At 32.6% G+C, this 19578-nt stretch overlaps 1 non-coding gene across 1 annotated transcript; it reads right to left on the bottom strand.

Moving 5' to 3' along the window:
• Positions 1-492: 492 nt before the first annotated feature.
• On the bottom strand, positions 493-599 carry LOC128776268 (U6 spliceosomal RNA). The gene has a single exon (XR_008421356.1). It is a non-coding gene; the product is annotated as a U6 spliceosomal RNA (small nuclear RNA).
• Positions 600-19578: the final 18979 nt, after the last annotated feature.

Here is a 19578-nt window from a genome sequence, read left to right on the forward strand (position 1 = left end):
AGAAGAAATTGTGCCATTTTATCAATTTAATTAGTTTTCTTGAATGCTTTGTGCCAGATGAAAAACAAACCTTTACTTGCAACTCCATTGCAAAATTCTAGAGGCTCTTATTCTCAATATTGTTTTTAGATTGTAAAAGGTACATTGTAACTTTTTTCATGATTTTGTCATCATAACTGGTAGTTATATTTTAACTTTTTTTTCAGTGTTTACTCTTTGCACCCTAATGTCAATATTGACATTAATTTTGGATTTCTCTTTTTCTTGTAAAGAATATATGTGTTATAGATTAATTATAGGTTATGTTTCATAATATTGTCAAAGTATGCAACCTTGCTACACGGCTGCTCTAGGTACAGGCACAATTTAAACCCTGGAGCAGTTCCAGAAAGTGAAATGTAGGAAAAGTGTGCTTCTGATTTGGTTCTGCAAAGATTGCCCTTGTTTGGTCTGTTTATGTCTAGAAAGTTTCTATTATCAAGGCAAGTAAAAAAATATATGGCATGCTTCACGAATTTGCATGTCAGCCCTGTGCAGAGGCCATGCCAATCTTTTCTGTATTGTTCCAATGTTAGTGTATGTGCTGCCGAAGTGAGCACTACTGAGGCAGTTTTTGTGGAGAAGATACAAATAATAGCATGATTTTCTTTATTGCTTACTCATGGATCACAAAGACTTCTTATCTAATTTGAGCTCCCTATGTAACGTAAAGCAAACAACAACTTTACCCTGACTAGGTGACTAAAACTAAGCATATTAGAGTGTCATATGTTTATGCAAATAATCATTCATCAGCTATATGGTGCAAAAATGTCAATATATGCTAGGATTTATACAATTTTTATAATTAGATACATCGATGACCGAGTAGATGATGAAAACGTGTATTCTGAAAGATTTAGGCTAAATATAAGACAGCATGTACAACAAACATAAAATGTACTGAAAATCACATTTTTTAATTCAGAATTTTTGCCTATTATGTATATATTAATAAATATATAAAATAATAAAAACACCCATATTTTTTTCCCAAAAATCTACTAACAAATTTTTCCAGTAAAGTGACAGATAGCAAGTATGTTTGGCTTTGTTAGCTTCATGGATTTTCATCATTGGAGTGAGAAGAATCCATAACCAATATGTAAACAGATGGTTGTGTTTCAGTAAAACCTTATTTACAAGGTAATATGTCATAGTCAGAACTGACTCTTCAGTTGTGTAATTTGTTGACTTCTTTCTTTAGAACTCTGAAGTATAGTGAAATGGTCCAATTAAAATTACATTAAAGGGCTACCTGGGTGACTCAGTTGGTTAAGTGTCTGACTTGGTTTCTGCTCAGGTCATGATCACGGTTAATGGGTTTGAACCCCATGTGGGACTCTGTTCTGGCAGCCTGGAGCCTGCTTGGAACTCTCTCTCTCTTCTCCTCTGTCTCTCCCTCTCTCTCTTTCCCTCCCCCACTCATATGCTCTCTCTCTCAAAAATAAATAAACAAAAAAAAGTATATTAAAAGTTTCAATATATCTATAATATTATTATATGATAAAGAGCTGCACTTCCTATCCATGACAATCCCACTTCCAAATTCAAAATCTATGCCACTATTAATTTTTGTTTAGAACTCTATTGCTTAGTTTTTAGTTGGGGAATATAACATAAATAGTAAAATTGTATGAGACTGTGTTTCATTTTTCACACATTATTATAAAATGTAATCTAAATGCAACTGATTCCACACATATTTTGTAAAATTAATCTGAATTCATTATGAATTACACCTTCTAAGTTTTAAAGACTGGCTAAAACCTAGCTTAGAAACAGAATCTCTGGATTTAAAATTCAGATTTTTCCTTTTTACTGCATTCTTATAAGTTAAATTGGGTTAGTAATACCTATTTCACTTACCTTGTAGAATTTTCTTAATAAAATTTGACAATATGTTTAGAGATAGTTTTTAACTTGTAAAAAGTGTTACCATATGGGATATTATTATTGTTTCCGTAACGACATATTATTTATTTGGTTGCATTGCTAGCCTATTAGTAACTATTTTATAAGATAAACAATATTTAACAAAATGCAAGCTATTTCTTCAAGTCATGTTTATGGTTATCAGCTATTGTAAAAGAAGATGTTAGAGCTATTAATTGGGAGTTTTTCTGCTACTAGATAATGTTACCATCTTCTAAAGTTAATAGCCAAATTGTGGAGACAGCCCAAGTGTCCATCCACTAATGAATAGATAAAGACAATGTGAATTCATCTCTTGATTCGGTAAAGAGTGAGTTTTTCATTAAGATTTTGATTTTGTCAAAATCCCCATATTTCTACCATAAGTTAATTTAATGCAGCATTTTATATATTAGATATTTTTATCTTCTTGTTATGGTGCAGTTTTTCAATACATTTTTTTTTACCTTCCCAAGTTTTTTTTCCTGAGATAATCTATCCATAAATGTTATCGTTCCTTTTCTGCTTTTTGTTTGCTTGCATTTTTTGTGCTTATCCTGATCTATTCTGTTATTTTCAACTGTGGTATTTAATATTAACTCATCACTTATGTTTAGTTTGTCTGCATTTACTTTGCTTACACAATTTGTGAATTTTGTCATTTAATTTGTGGATTTTATTCACTTGTGATAAATTTATTTATAAATAAGTTCAGCTTTATTCTTCTAATCTTTACTTTTTTCATTTTTTTGTAGTTTCCTTTTTAATTTATTTGACATTTATTAATCAATTTCAGTTTATTGTTTCTATTGCTTAGAATATTTTATCTAATTATATTTTCTCTAGCTTTAGTTACTTATAAATATGTACCATTTTTATTTGATCATAAATTTCTTTAATAATTATTAAATAATTGCAATTGAAAAAATGAAAGTCATGTATATAAGGCAAATATAAAATTTAGGTAATAAGTACAATCTGACCTACAATATATAATAAACTTTAGGTATCTTAATGCTTCTCCATATGCTATATGTGTTACCAAGAAGACCAATCAATCCTAAGTAAATTGTTGCAGTGGAGGAAAAAAACCCAACTGCTTCTGAGCTGGAATCTTGGAGACGACTGGCCAGAGTATTATGCTCTGATGGACAGAGCCTTAGGGGAAGCCTGTCTTCAGTCTGAGGTTTCCCTTGTAGGCACAATAATTTCCTTTTTGAAAAAAAAAATTTAATTGGGAGAGAGAGTGACTGAGTAGAGGAGGGGCAGAAGGAGAGGGAGAGAAAGACTCTCAAGCAAGGTCCATACTTGGCTTGGATTCTGATGTGGGACTGGGTCCCAAGACTGTGACATCAAGCCCTTCATGGAAATGGAGAGCAGGAAGCTTAACCAACTGAGCCACCCAGGAATCCCTGGCTTAATTTTGTGAAAATTTTTGGAAAAATTATCCAAGTCATAAAAATAAAGCAAAAAGCTGAGTGATTTTTGAATCATACTCTTAAAGTCAACTCTAGTTTCATAACTCTCTGAATATGAATATAAAGGAAGCATCCTTTATATTGGGTGAATGGTGTTTTTTTTTAAGTTTAAATAAATTGAATTTTTAAAAAGTGTTTATTTATTTTGAGACAGAGAGAGAGAGAGAGAGAGAGAGAGAGAGCATGAGTGGGGGGAGGAGCATAGAGAGAGGGAGAGAGGATCCCAAAGAAGCTCTACACTGTCAGCACAGAGCCTGTCACAGGACTTATCTCTCCGACCTTGAGACCATGACTGAGCTGAAAAGAAATGTCAGATGCTTAACTGACTGAGCCATCCAGGTGCCCCATAAATTTACTTTTCTTAAGAGATAAAGAAAATATCCACAAAGACTAATAATCAAATAGAAAATATTACCATTATATAAGTAGTCAGCCATGTCCTTCTAAGAAAGAGAATATCTTACTCATAAATAATTTTATGTGGGACATTAATATGAGAATAAGAAATGGGCTATTAGTACCATTTCTTTTTATTTTAAAAACACTTTCAAAATAGATATCTTTGTAATTTTAAAAAAATATTCTGCCTACTCTTCAGAGTGCTTAATTTTGTGAAAATTTTTGGAAAAATTATCCAAGTCATAAAAATAAAGCAAAAAGCTGAGTGATGTATTCATAATATTATATATGGGCTAAGGCCCACCTAGGAATTTTCTAGGGGAATGTATTATTTGATTCACTGTTTACTATTGATTGTAGTTCCAAGACTTAGTGAAGTTACGTGTAAACACAGAGTTTACCAGATTAAAATGCAAATAATTTATTTCTAGTAGAAAAGATAACTCTAAATGTTAAGGAATGTTGCTCAGCAGGATATTAGTCAGTTTTGAAATTAATCCAACAATCGTATCATAACTAACCATGGTTAAAATTTCTATAAATATCTAAGCCTTCAAATGTTATTTGAATCAGTCTTAGCATTTTACTTTTTTCTTTATTAAATAATGTGTTGAATAGAATATTTGAAAAATGGAATTTTAGATTTTAAAAGTATTGTAATTTTATTTGCTGAAAATTATATTTTGATAGTTCAACCAGATGCCAACATGGAGTAACCTGACAAATCCAATAAAAGTTTGCTGTTTGCCTAACTAATTTGAACCTGTTAAACACCTCAAATTAGTTTACTGATAAAATAAGCTAAGGGTATACCCACTTAACATTTAATAATATAAAAGTAATAAATTTCTAATAAACTGCAATGAATTGTATATTTTTTTTTATTATTTTTTTAACATTTATTTATTTATGAGATAAAGACAGACAGAGTATGAGAAGGGGAGGGGCAGAGAGTGAGGGAGACACAGAATCTGAAGCAGGCTCCAGGCTCCGAGCTGTCAGCACAGAGCCCGACACAGGGCTCGAACCCATGAACTGGGATATCATGACCTGAGCCAATGTCAATGCTCAACTGAATGAGCCAGCCAGGAGCCCTTGAATTATATTTTTATAAGAAAATGTACAGCAGTAATTGTTTCCTGTTTTGTAAACTTGGACTTCATTTTGGTAACTTAAATGATAAAACTTTGGGATAATATTTTATCAGGTTAATTAACAGATAAGCTTTGGTTAGCTAAGTAATTTCTAAGTAAAATAAAATATTTAAGATTTATTACTAAACAAAATTTTAATTTTACATACTTTGTTTCTTAATTTTAGGTTATATGTAAATGTATATTCATTTACATGTTAATTTTTGCCAGCATTAAATGGTGAAAAGGACTGTGAATAGTTGTAAAAATTGCATTGTTTTTATTCATAAGCTTTGCTTTCTGCTTAAATTATTCTGTGTATTGCAGTCAGTATACAATTACAACTCAGTGTTCTAAGTAAATATGTTAATTGCTTTGTTACAATTATAATTACTTTCTTATTTCAATCTTTTGGATTAGTATATGATAGGTAATGGTATAAATTTTTGTTGTGTTCTAGAAAAAGCAGAATGATTTTGTTCTGAAAAATATTCTGGGCAAAATGCAGAATCATTTTTTTCCTGAACAAAATTCTGCACAAATTGTTCAGAGTTGAACAGAGTTGTTCCAGAATTAAAAGTGCATAACGAAAGACAAAATCTGAGTATGTCTAGCAATTTATGGAGGGAGATTTTAAATTTTGAAACTCATGCTTTATGAAACATTTAGATAGTCTAAAAGTAACTGCAAAGGCTGTCTGTACATAACTTGTAATTTGGAAATCAACCTGAAACATTTTAGGAGACAAAATGACAAGCTGTAGCTACAACTTCTGAAAGTGGAAGCACTTTATGCTCACAAGAACAGTCTAGATTCACCAGGATACATCAAGAGAAACAACTGAAGAAAAGATAAATAAATGTGAAGATTTGAAGACAATAGCATCTATCCAAACTAAAGCACAGAGCAAAAAAGTGACAAAACAAACCAATTTTTAAAAAGAGAGCTTCAATAAACTGTGGGATATAAAGTTGAATGACATTAATATAATTACTTTCTGAGAGAGAGGAGAATATTTAATAACATAATTGATGACTTTTCCCCCAAATTTGATGAGAATTCTAAATCCATAGATCCAATTGACTAAAATAAAGCCAAGCTGGATAATCATACATACAAGCACACTGAAGCATATCTCAATTAAATTGCTGAGATCAATAAAACAAAACTTATAGTCAGCCAGAAAAAAAAGGAAAAATGAATGAATACATTCAGAATAACCAATAATAGTGGTGTCAGACTTCTCATCAGAAACTGCAAAACTAAAGACAATGAAAGTAAAAAAAATCAACCTAAAATTCTATATCCATTAAAAATATTCTCCCCATTCATATAAAAAGGCAAAACCAGGTTGATCTGACCTACTTAACTAAAATAATTTATTCTCAGCTAACTGGTACCCAAAGTTCTTAAAGGAACTCTGTCATAAGGAAGGAAAATTATGTTAGATAGAAAAATGAGCTACAAAAGAAATACAGAAATGGAAAGTTATATACATATATATATATATATATATATATTTATACACATTTATTTATAATATATAAAAACAGGTTTTTGAGGAGGGGGAGGTAGGGTCTTTTTTAATGACCTAACACAATAATTGATTTGATTTGTAATAATTAATTTTAAAACAAAAGTAATGAGAATATTTTATGATTTTATAAAATATGCAGAAGATCCATAATCATATTACCTGAAAGAAGAAGTAAAAATGGAGGCATATTCTTTTTTTTAATGTTTATTTATTTTTGAGAGAGAGAGAGAGAGAAAGAGTGTGAGCAGAAGAGGGGCAGAGAGAGAGGGAGGCACAGAATCCAAAGCAGGCTCCAGGTTCTAAGCTGTCAGCACAGAGCCCAATGTAGGACTGGAACTGGTGAACCGTGAGATCATAACCTCAGCTGCAGCTGGAGGCTCAACTGACTGAGCCACCCAAGCTCCCCTGGAGGCGTAGTCTTATAGACTTTAAAATTATATGTGAAGTAATATATCATCGTAGAAAGAAAAATTTAAAAATGTATATTGTAAAGCCTAGAGCAACAGCTAAAAACAAAGCAAAAAAGCAGAGGTAAAATACCAAGAGTAGAGATTAAATGGAATACTATCAATACAATATTCATTAAAAGGAAGGAAAGATGGGGTGCCTGGGTGGCTCAGTCCGTTAAGCCTCCGACTTCACCTCAGGTCGTGATCTCGCGGTCGTGAGTTCGAGCCCCGCATCGGGCTCTGTGCTGACAGCTCAGAGCCTGGAGCCTGTTTCAGATTCTGTGTCTCCCTCTCTCTGACCCTTCCCCATTCATGCTCTGTCTCTCTCTGTCTCCAAAATAAATAAAAACATTATTTTTTTTTTAAAGAAGGAAAGATATGAGGGAAATTGGGACAAATAACAAATAGGAATAAATAAGGGCGCCTGAGTGTCTCAGTCAGTTAAATGTCCAACTCTTGACTTCAGCTCAGGTCATGATTCCAGGGTTGTGAGATCAAGCCTTATGTCAGGCTATTCCCTGCACATGGAGCCTGCTTGGGATTCTCTCTCTCCCTCTCTCTTTCTGCCCCACCTCGCACTTTTCTTGCTAAAAAAAAAAAAAAAAAGAAAGAAAGAAAGAGAAAGAACAAAGAATAAATAGATGATAGAATGAAACCTAATCCTGCTGACATTTATTTTAAGTAGACTAAATGCTAAATTTAAAAGGCATGGACTACTTTTCTTATTAAAGGGTAGAATAAGTAAGCAGAAAATCAATGAGGATAGAAAATGCTAGTATAATATCATTGAACATACTAGCTTAAATCACATTTGTACAGCTCTCTACTAAAAAATAACAATATGTATTTTTTCCAAGTGCATATATGATATGCACTGAAACTGACTGTATGTCAGATTATAAAATAACTCAAAAATTGAAAAGATCTAACATTTTAAAGAGATATTTCATAAACACATGGAATTAGACATAAGTAATGAAAACTTGAAAGTGTCCCAAATACTTAAAAAAAAACTAAACACATGTGTAAGGAATGTATGATTCAAAGAAGAAATAGCAAAGGAAATTTGGTAGCATTTTAACAAGAATATAATAAAACACAGCATATCAAAATGTGTTGTGAGACTAAAATAATACTTAGAAAAAATGTATAGCTTTAACTGCTGATATTCAAAGATAAAAAGGACTGTCATTAATTATTACATTTCTACCTTAAAAAGCTAGAAAATAAATGAAATTAAAGTCAAAGTAGAAAGAAAATAATAATAAATATGAAAGAAATTTATAAAATAAAAGCTAAAAAACAATACAGAAAAAGCAATTAAACTGATTCTTTGTAAGGAATATAATATGCTATTTTTATATATGATATATATGCTACATGTATGTATCTATGTGTATATATTTATATATTTAATATATATTATCAAAATGGCAGTAAATATATCTATCTAAAGAAATAAGATGTGTGCATATACATACATACACACACAGACACATACTCAAAACCGGAAACACCAAATATTTACCCATATATAAATGAATAAACAAAATGTAAAAATCTTATATAAAAACATATCACTCAGCAATAAGATGTGACCATATTTGTTTGTTTTTAATTTTTTTAATATTTATTTTTGAAAGAGAGAGACAAAGACAGAGTGTGAGTGGGACAGGGGTAGAGAGAGAGGGAGACACAGAATCCAAAGCAGACTCCAGGCTCTGAGCTGTCAGTACAGAGCCTGACCTGGGGCTTGTGAGATCATGACCTGAGCAAAGTAGGATGCTTAATTTACTGAGCCACCCAGGCACTTCTTGTTTATTTTTAGATCAATTAAAAATATTATTCTGAATTAAAGAACTCAGATATCCATAACAATTATACTTGTGTATATGTATGTGTATATATATATATGTATACATATGTACATATATATGTATACATATATACATATGTATATATACACATACATATACATATATATGTACATGTATGTATACATATATACATGTACATATATACACATACATATACATATTTATACTATATATTTAAATTCTAGAAAATAAAATGAATTGATAGTGACAGAAAGCAGATTAGAGGACATCTGTTGTTGGGATTAGTAGGTTATTTGTTATGTCAGATCACAAAGAAATCTTATGGAATGATGGACATATTCTATTTTTATTGGGGTGATGGCTACACAGGTGTAAACATTTGTCAAAACTCAAAAACTGCAAACTTAGAATGTGTGCATTTGAATATATGTAAATTATTTCCCAATAAAGTGTATTGGTATAAAAACTTTTTACGTACTAAGTAGTGTGCTTGACTTTTCCTATACGCTGTATTATTTAATCTCAACATCCAACTTCAATTCAGATCATGATCTCACAGTTTGTGAGTTCCAGCCCCACGTCGGGCTCTGTGTTGACATCTCGGAGCCTGGAGCTGGCTTCAGATTCGGTGTCTCCCCCTCTCTCTCCCCCTCCCCTGCTCATGCTCTGTCTCTCTCTCTCTCTCTCTCAAAAGTAAATAAACATTAAAAAAGTAAAGAAGATAACAATCTCAAAAATGTTAATAAACATTTCTAGCTCTTCATTTCATATAATTTTGGGAACCAGGATTCCAATTCAAGCAAAAGCTAAGAATATTAGAGAATTGATCTGTTTGATACTTCTGCTTGTTAATTTTTTATTAGAAATTTTGAAACAAGCTTAATATCTATTAATAACCAAAATGAACACTGAAGCACTGTAGAATACTGAGAGATCCTTTGTTCTGGCAAATATTGAAGTAAAGAATATCACTTCCTTATATTCTTTTCCTGCAAGTTTCTTTCATCTATCTCTGGTGATAAAAGTCAGACTGGATATTATTATGGTTGTTGCTGTCACTGCTGTTTAACAACAACAACAACTATTATTATTGTACAGCTTGGAGAAAACTTCAGAAAATAAATTAAATATAATAAAAATGAGTCAAAGAAAGAGAGACAAGAATGAACTGGCATGAGTTTAGGCTTTATGGTTGGCTTCTTTCTGGGATTCTTCTGAAGTCCAACTTAGTTTACATGACTAGAAATTCAGTGAGGAAAATTTAAATCATTACAGCTGCCATTGGTACCTTACTACATGCCAGGCACTGTGTATATACATTGCCATTCAAATCCTTATAATAACAATATGTGAATTATAAATATCTTATTTATAATTGCCAAAACAACTTTAAAAATTTTGACTGACTTGCTCATGATTATACAAATATTATAGAGTATACTTGGACTTTAAACTGGTGTCTATCTTAGAGCTTGTGCTAAGTAATTTACTACGTGAAACTTCCTCTCAGTAGATCATAGAAGGTAACATCCTTTGGTTAGGATATAAATGTGCATTTTTCTAGAGATTTTTCTGTTTCATGTCTTTTGTCAAAATAAATGTGGCTATCAGTAATTGATTGATTCTGGGGAGCAACATGAGAATTTCAATAGCTGAAAATGTAATTTACTTGAGAGGGGACTTTAGCTGTTTAACACATTATCGTATCTCCAACACTTAGTACAATCCTTGCATGTGTGAAGTACGTGGAAATTATGTTGAGATGACACCTAGACAGAGAGCATAAATTTGTTTCCTTATCACTTACACAGTTGGAGCACCACTTTGAATGAAAAGAGTCAGTCCACGGAAATTGAAAGGTACTTTAGACAGCATATGTTCCAGTATTTTCTTACAGGGCAAATGATCTAATGATTTAAGCCATCTTAGACAATAAATTGGCCTCTTGGATACATGTATACTCACTTCTTAGGTTATATTTAGTTAACACAAGTTTTCAAGGCCATATTAGTCTTGTGTTTGAATTTATTTTGGACAGTCGTCACAAAACAAAGTATAAACGACACACACACACTTAAGAAACAATAAATGCAGTTTGTGGTTTGTGAGACTGTCTTGCAAAATGAAATTTGAGAGGAATGTGATCAGATACAAGTCAATTCAGTTTCCTGAACTTTGGCTATTAAGTGTATTCCTGTGGTTTCGATTGCCAAAATGTAAAAAGCAAAATCAAAGAAAATAAATAACAAACAAAGTAAAAACAAAAAGCTGCAAAGAAATCAGTTTCTCTCAAATACTAACTTTCACTTCTTGGGTAAATAGAAGCAAATTCTATTCTTCTATTACACTTATTTAAAGACCAGAGTCAGTCTGAATTCTCCAACTGTGAAATCTCATCCCTAAGAAAGAAAGCTGTTTTACAATGTAATTCTATCAATACTCATTCTCGTAACATCATATCCCTTGAAAGGATAATTACATTTCCAATAAAGTCAAGTTTATAACTAAAGAAATTGATAATTATAGACACAGGAGTACCCAAAACCAAACACCAAGTATTATTTGAGAAGAGGGGAATTAATTTACCTTCCAACATGTTTAAAATCCTACCAAGGAGGAGAATAGTAGTCACTGTACCCATCTGTTTAGGTGGCTTGTAATCACTCAACAACTGATAGGCAGATGACTGCATCTGCAACCTATATCCTCATACATGCAAACATAATGAGTTTGGGAATGTCCTATCACCCATGCATAGCGCTACCTACAGGTTATATTCTGAAACCAGTCTTTGAGCAAATTGTCAGAAAAAAAAAAAAAAGTACACTTCAACATAGAGAGTTTTGACTCAGACTTTTTGAATTTTTATTGAGTTAAACGGTAAACACAAAAACATAATAAATTTAATAAAGTCTAGGTTATACCGAATATTCTGCTGTTAATGTGTAACTATGAAAAAGCATAATTTCCTCTCTAGAATATGATCTTGCTATTTGTAAAATAAGTAAAAAAGAGCAAGATTTCTTTTAAAACTATACTTCAGTGATTCATATGTTATTGATGTTCACTCTCTGGATGGGTGGTGATGTGGTTCACGTGATTCCATGAAGTGATACATGCACTATCCTTTCTCCTTAGTTTTAAGAGGAAACTTAAGTTTTATTCTTTTTTATTCTGATTACTTGGGAGTAGAGGTTGAGAGGTGGAGCATCCTTTTACTTATCTAGGAAGAAGTAGTAAAAAATTGCGGAATCAATATCGTGTTCCAATAAACTTCTAAACTAGGAGACCGTTGGATGAAATCTCTGAATGTCAATTTCCAGTCTTCTTAGTGGATAGAATTGACAGCTTAAGAGTTGAAGAAAATATAAACAAAACATAGTAACACATGGAAAGGAATATGAGTGAATTCAAAATTCATTCCTGGTCTGATGCTTTTCTATCATCTCAATAAAATTAAGAAAAAATATGCTAACATCCGCAAATGTGGGGGGAAAATTAATATATTTATACTGTGGATTAAATAAATGAAAATGAGAATAAGTATAATGAAATTGGATAATGTAATTAAACAGAATTTATGCGAAAACAACATTGAAAAGGCTAAATAATTTCTTTAGGGTTAATTTAAAAGACAGAATGAGAACATTGAAGAAGAATGAAGTGAAGTGTGTCTTAATTACTGAAAGTTTTTAGAAAAATATATGCCTATAATGGAGATCTCTTAAAAATCTATATTCTAGGAACACAACTCAATCTGTTGTTTATGTAACAGAGAAGCTAATGAGAACTGGAAGGTACACACATGGGAACATTTACCCTTAGAAGAAAATAATCACGTCCTTGTTGGTGAACAACATCTGCTCAGCTAGCTGCTCACTACCAGTTGAGTCACACAGCAGAAGAGGAAAAGCCTCAGGGAAAACAGGAGTATAGATGTGGCCCGAGTCAAACCAGCAAAGTGGTTTCTTTGGAATAACAAGGATTTGCAGCGTTGGACCGTTACCTTTGAAATTAAGGTGTTTTGCTTAAGCCGATGAAGGAAAATCTAGCAATGTTTTACCAAGCATCATTGATTCACCTTTTTTGGATATTCCTGGACGAAAATTGTAAATTTACTTTGACGATTCCATTTCTCAGAATTTACCATGCCATCCCACATGGCTGAAACCAACGGTTAATTCTAAACAGTTAATTCTGTATGAGCAATTCTTTTTTCATTAAATTTTTTTTATGTTTATTTATTTTTGAGAGAGAGAGAGATAGAGTGCGAGCAGGAGGAGGGGCAGTGAGAGGGGGAGGGGCAGTGAGAGGGGGAGACACAGAATCTGAAACAGGCTCCAGGCTTTCAGCTATCCGCACAGAGCCCTACCCGGGGCTCAAACTCACAAACCATGCATGAGATCCTGACCTGAGCTGAAGTCGTATGCTCTAACCGAATGAGCCATCCAGGCACCCCAGCAATTCTTTTATTTACTGTGGAGTCATTAGTATTAAACTTGCTTAAATTGTGCCACCGTTTTCATATTTTCATTCCAGGCAAAGGACATAAGTATTTTTGCTTTCTGAAGGCCCAAATTTAATTTTCAAATGGATAAATAAATCCACAAAATAGTTTAAAACTTTTATTATGACTGTATCATACATACATATAAATATGAATGAATATATTAGATAATAGTAGTAATAAAATAACAATCCATGTATCCATAACCAAGCTTAAGATATAAAACATTACAATAACTATGAGTATCACAATGTACCTAATACAAATTGTATGTCTTCCATACAGAAAAAATTGTAGTGAATTTTGTTTTAATGCCCATATCCTTTAAAAACAATGTTGCCACATAGAATAATACTTTTATTTCATGGGGTTTATACTTCACAGTAAAAAACTTTGGGCAGATGGAGCGCATGGGTGGCTCAGTCGGTTTAGCGTCCAACTTTGGTTCAGGTCATGATCTCACCGTTCATGAATTCAAGCCCCACATCAGACCAGCTGCTGTCATCACGGAGCCAGCTTTGGATCCTCTGTCTCCCTCTTTCTCTCTCTGCCCTTCGCTTACTTGCACTCTCTCTCAAAAGTGGTAAGTAAATATTTAAAAAGAAAACTTTTGGTAGATAAAATTTATCACTTTAAACAAAATTATTTTCTTGATGATGCATTAAACAATACTGCACAATTCACTACTCTTTCAATTCCACTTAGTCATCTTGGTAATAAAATAATTTCAATGTAAATCCAGATATAATGAATATAGAAACAACCTATATATCATTAACTTAAGAAGTTTGTCTTATTTCAAAAACTAAATGATTCTGTGTTGTTTTTTTCCATTCTTACTTTTCATTATTTAACCACCTATATTTCTGATTAAACATATAACTGATTTTCAAGGACTGTGTATATGTGTGTAAAATAAAAATATATTTTCTTTCAGATCAGTAAAAATATTGAATTCCATATCTAATTCATTGCTTCTTTTTAGTGGAAAAGAGTCTTTTAATCATTCAGAAGAAGAGATATTCTTAGAGCTAATAACAAACACACACACATACACACACACAAACATAATCTTTTTATGCTTCAAAATTGAAGTTCATTCATCAAGTGATAGTTGTTATACACTTTTTATTAGTTAAGGTATGAAAGACTTTATAAAATTCCATGTGTGCCAGTTTTTAAGGTGTTATCTCTTAGCTTCAAACCTGCTCTCCTTAAGGTGCTTTGTGATACAAGGGCAGGGACTTGGCAAAACACATTTCTCCTCCTCCACTGGCTGGATTCCTGTTATACGCTGCCAGCTTCAGGGGCTCCAGGAAATATTAATGGGCTTGAGGAGGGAAAACAGACTTGTTCCTTTCTGTTTGATTCCTGGTTCCTAATCCTTCACAGAAGTAGTATCTATGCACCAAGGCAGTAGCTGTTCATTCCAGTAACAGCAGTTGATTTCAGTTTCCAGTATTTGCTTTGTTTTTATTTTCAGACCAGCAGAACAGTCTTGTTGTGCCTCTTAAATTACCAGCATTAGCCAAACAGTGCCGGCTTCTCGAAAATCTATGCCCTAGATCTAGCTGGTTTCTCCTCCAATCTAACAAGCCAGTGGCGATATATTCTTCAGAGATCTTGGTCCCAGCCCAAGGGACCCTGCTCCAAGATCCTTATTCCTTTTATTTCCTGTGATACCTCACTGCTCTAGCTTTGCAACTAATACATGTTTGGACATTTTTAATAATAAGTTTTATCTGTTAAATATACCTCTTGTGATTTTTATTTTTCTGGAGTAGGCCTTGGCTGATACACCATGGTTGAATTTCCTTAAGAGTAATCTCCATAAGTTGTTTGTCTTTCACAGTAATATGGCTTCAGGTGAATTTGATTCTATTCAACTGCAGCCAGTATAAAAACATTATTATGGTTGTTCCTGTTCAAAAACAAATTTCTCTGTTCTTTTAAGCTTTGAAACCTATTGAATGAAAAATCAAAATGATATTGGAGCTGGGGCGCCTGGGTGGCGCAGTCGGTTAAGCGTCCGACTTCAGCCAGGTCACGATCTCGCGGTCCGTGAGTTCGAGCCCCGCGTCAGGCTCTGGGCTGATGGCTCGGAGCCTGGAGCCTGTTTCCGATTCTGTGACTCCCTCTCTCTCTGCCCCTCCCCCGTTCATGCTCTGTCTCTCTCTGTCCCAAAAATAAATAAAAAACGTTGAAAAAAAAAAATTTAAAAAAAAAAATGATATTGGAGCTGAAACTTTGACAGGATGATAGTGCCTCTCAATTCTAACAATAAAACATGGTACAGAGCATGACGATTATAAAAGATGATAATCCATGTCTAAACACTGATTTAAATTAGCAAGGTTTTATTTTGGAATATGGCATTTTTAATAGATAATACAAAATAAAGCAAAAACAGTACATCTTCTTTCCACTTCTATATATCTTGTGGGTAAACCTGTGGACTGTTTTAGAGAGAAATCTCATTATACTCTGCCTCCTTAATGCGCATTAACAGGTTCAGGAAAGATAACATTCAATAACAACAACAACAAAAACATTGAAAAGACCAGTAGCATAAGTATTTTTCTAAGGCTACAAACCAATAAAAAGGGAGAACGCAAGGAAAAATAAATGAATTTTAAGCCAGGAAAGGCTGATGCAAAACTTTAAAAAGTGGTATTATTTAAGTGATATGAGTGCCTAAGTCATACATCTAAGCATATCATAATGACACAGGTACATGTTCTTAAGTAATAAGCAAAGCAATTGATAGAATTCATTTATCTTTTGGAATGTGCACACACACACACATACACACAGATTTTTGACATCTGAATAAAGTGAAATGTGTAACTTTTGACCCAGGTATTCCACTCTTAGGATTTTCCTATAAAACCTTATCTCAAATTTGTATACACAAAGTGCCTGAAGAACTGTTTATAGTAGCCTCAAAATAGGGGAAAAAAATCTAGTGGAAGCAGCAGAAGGGATAAAGAAATTATAGTATATTAATATAGTGAAATACTATTGAGAAGGCACAAAAGGGAATGTATGGTATGATTTCATTCATGTAAATCCTCAAAACCTGGCATAACTTTATATTGTTTAATTCTAAAAAATAAAGCAAAACAAAAAACAAAAAACAAAAAACTTGTCCAAATAGCAAGTTGCTCTAATTCTTTATAATTGTTCTTTTCAATGTGTATTTGTTTGATATACTATTGATGTTATTTTCAAAATACTACTTATATATAAAAAAATTTAATTTTTAAAATTTTATTTCAAAGTTCAATACAAATAAGCGTTTTTAATTTCTAGCTACTTTTAAAAATCTGCCACTTTTTGTTTTTGTTTTGATTTTTATTCTTCAATTTTATTGAAGTACAATTTATATACAGTTACATGCACAAATTTTAAATTTACAGTTTGAAGAACTTTGGCAAATGTGTACGTACCTGTAGCTATATGTATGCAAATATGTAACCCCTGTAACTTTATCTGGAAGTAGACAATTCCATCACACCAAATGCATTTTTTTTTTTTGCCTCTTTGCAATCATATCTCTCTCCACACATATGCTGTCCCAAGTAACCACTGATCTAATTTCTGTCAATAGAGAGTAATATAAATGGAATTATACGGCACATACTCTTCAATGCCTGGCTTCTTTCTTTAAGCATGTTTTTTGGATACATCTAGGTTCTATAATGTATTAGTATTTCTTTCATATTGCTAAGTAGTCGATTCATTTGTGGAAGGCCAGGAATAAACAGTTTGTGGTATCTGGACTTTTGAGACTTTTTTTTTAAGTTTGAGAGTGCTATAAACAAAGCTACATTGAATATTTATGCAAAAAATGCACATAAGTTCTTATTTCTCTTCTGTATTACTAGGAATGGATTTCCCGGGGCACAATGAATGTGTATTTTAAGAAACTGCCACACTCTTTCCAATGTGAGTGTACCATTTTACACTGTCATGAAAATGCATGAAAGCTTTACTAACACTAGATCTTGGGCATTATTCAGTATTGTTTTTTATTAAGGAGATGGAGGAGTGTAAGGGGTTTTTTTATATGTTCCAGACGAAAGAACTTTTTCGTATATATGTGCTAATATATCCCAATTTATGACATAACTTATTAAAACTTGTCATAACAGAGTATTTTTTTCCCACAGTATTTGTTAGGCTAGAAATTTTTAACTTTCATGAAGTCCAAATGATTAATTTTTAATTTTATATCCTGCGTAAATATTATTTGATAAAACTAGTCAGGAAGATTTTCTCCCGAATAGCATTTTGTCAAGTATTCATACATTTTTTTTCCACAGGGTATGGTCCAATATTAACATTAGATTGTCAAAGGGAATTATGACTCCCAATTTATTAAGATCAACTGGTTCAAATAAAGTATCCTCTATCATCAGTTTGGGTGCCGGTCACCGTTCCTTTAAGAATATTGTCTCAGGAGAATGAAATCATGAGACTAACACAGCTTTCAGTTCATAACTGTTCGTACCATGACACAAACTAACAAGTGACAGCTTACCATGTATCAGTGTTCTATGTACTTTATAATATTAACTTGTATAATCCTGATACCAGTCCTCTAAAATAGCAATTTACCAATTTTATAAGGGAGCAAAGTGAAGAGTAGCTTTTGTAAAGTCACTCAGAACTTGGCCCCAGAGTTCAAATAGAATGATGCCAGAGCGTGTACTCTGAATCATTTTAAATGTTTTGTTTCCAGTAATTCCAGCATTTTCCCCAACTTCTCTGACTAGAGCATATTTCCTTATTTAACTCAGCAACTCTTAACAGCCCACATGTTGGCAAATCATGACCATGGATCAGACACGCACGCACGCACACACACACACACACACTCACACACACACTGAAAGACATGGACATTATCGGCTTCAAGGGAAGAAACTTTTAAGAATAATAACTTTCCCTTTTTTTCTGTTGCTTAATTGGGAGAATTCAGGTAGTCAGGTGTGTTATAGAGAGAAGCTTAACTCTTCTATTCTGTCATGTGAGTAAGAGGTCTGAGACAAAAGCCAGTGTAACATGGTTGTTAGAGAATAGCTGCCTTGCCAATTCAACAGAGAAAGCATAACAGTCACATATCCAATCCTGTTTTGTGCTAGGATTTCAGGAGCATGCTTACCATACAGACAGACTTCCTAAGTCAAACATCATTTAATGATAATAAATAAAAGCAAGCAAATAAATGCATGAATATAATTGGGATATTTTATTATAGTTTACAAAGTATGTAAAACAACTGTGATTAGAGTGGCAAAAAAAATTTTGTGTTGTATCACTAGTCTTTGTGACTCTTCACTTATTGTTATTGTCTTTTAATGTTTTGGCTTTTAGTGTAACATGGAAAAATGCTAAATATTTGTTAGTTTTGGGCTTGATAGATGACATCTGTTATATTTGCCAAGTAACACAAGAAGGTTTATTAATTTTTTTAAATGTTTATTTATTTGTTTTGAGAAAGAGTGCAAGCAAGGGAGGGGCAGAGAGAGAGGGAAAAAGAGAGAATCCCAAGCAGGTTCCACACTGTCAACACAGAGCCTGATGTGGGGCTGGAACCCACAAACCATGAGATTACAACCTGAGCCAAAATCAAGATTCTGGCTCTCTACTGACTGAGCCACCCATGCACCTTGAAAACTTTTTGTTAAAATTTTATTATTTGTTAGTAGACTTTGTGCATACACTTAACTGGATGCCTTTCATATGTACTTTGTAATGACTTTCTTTCCTATGTTGTTTTGCAGTTTTTATTATTATAGGGAAGGTATGAAGATAAATGAAGGTGGAAGAGAGATTTTTAACCTACGCATTAATCAGTGACAGACTAGACTGAAATTCATGTGGATGAGCCACGGGTTGATATCACACAGCCATGTTGTCCCCTTAAATAACACAGAATCACTGAATTTGAAATGGACCATTTTAGTGACATTTCTGTCTTTGTCCATGTTTATCACAAAATTTATATCTTCACATCTTGAGTTTGTGTGACAGTTACAGTGAACTTCCCTATGAGGAGAAAAGAGCTTTAACAATAAAATACCTAGCACTGTGTTCCATATATATATATATATATATATATATATATATATATATATATTTTTTTTTTTTTTTTTACCCTCAAAAGAAACTATGTTTCATCTTAACAAAAGCACGGGAGTTTCAAATAAGGAATACATAATCTGACTTCAAAGAAGTTGCATGAAAAAGCCTAACAGAATGTCAGATATATACCCATC

The sequence above is a fragment of the Panthera pardus genome, unplaced genomic scaffold (assembly GCF_024362965.1).
Source record: "Panthera pardus isolate Hobbes unplaced genomic scaffold, ASM2436296v1 HiC_scaffold_12, whole genome shotgun sequence".
Taxonomy (NCBI): Eukaryota; Metazoa; Chordata; class Mammalia; order Carnivora; family Felidae; genus Panthera; species Panthera pardus.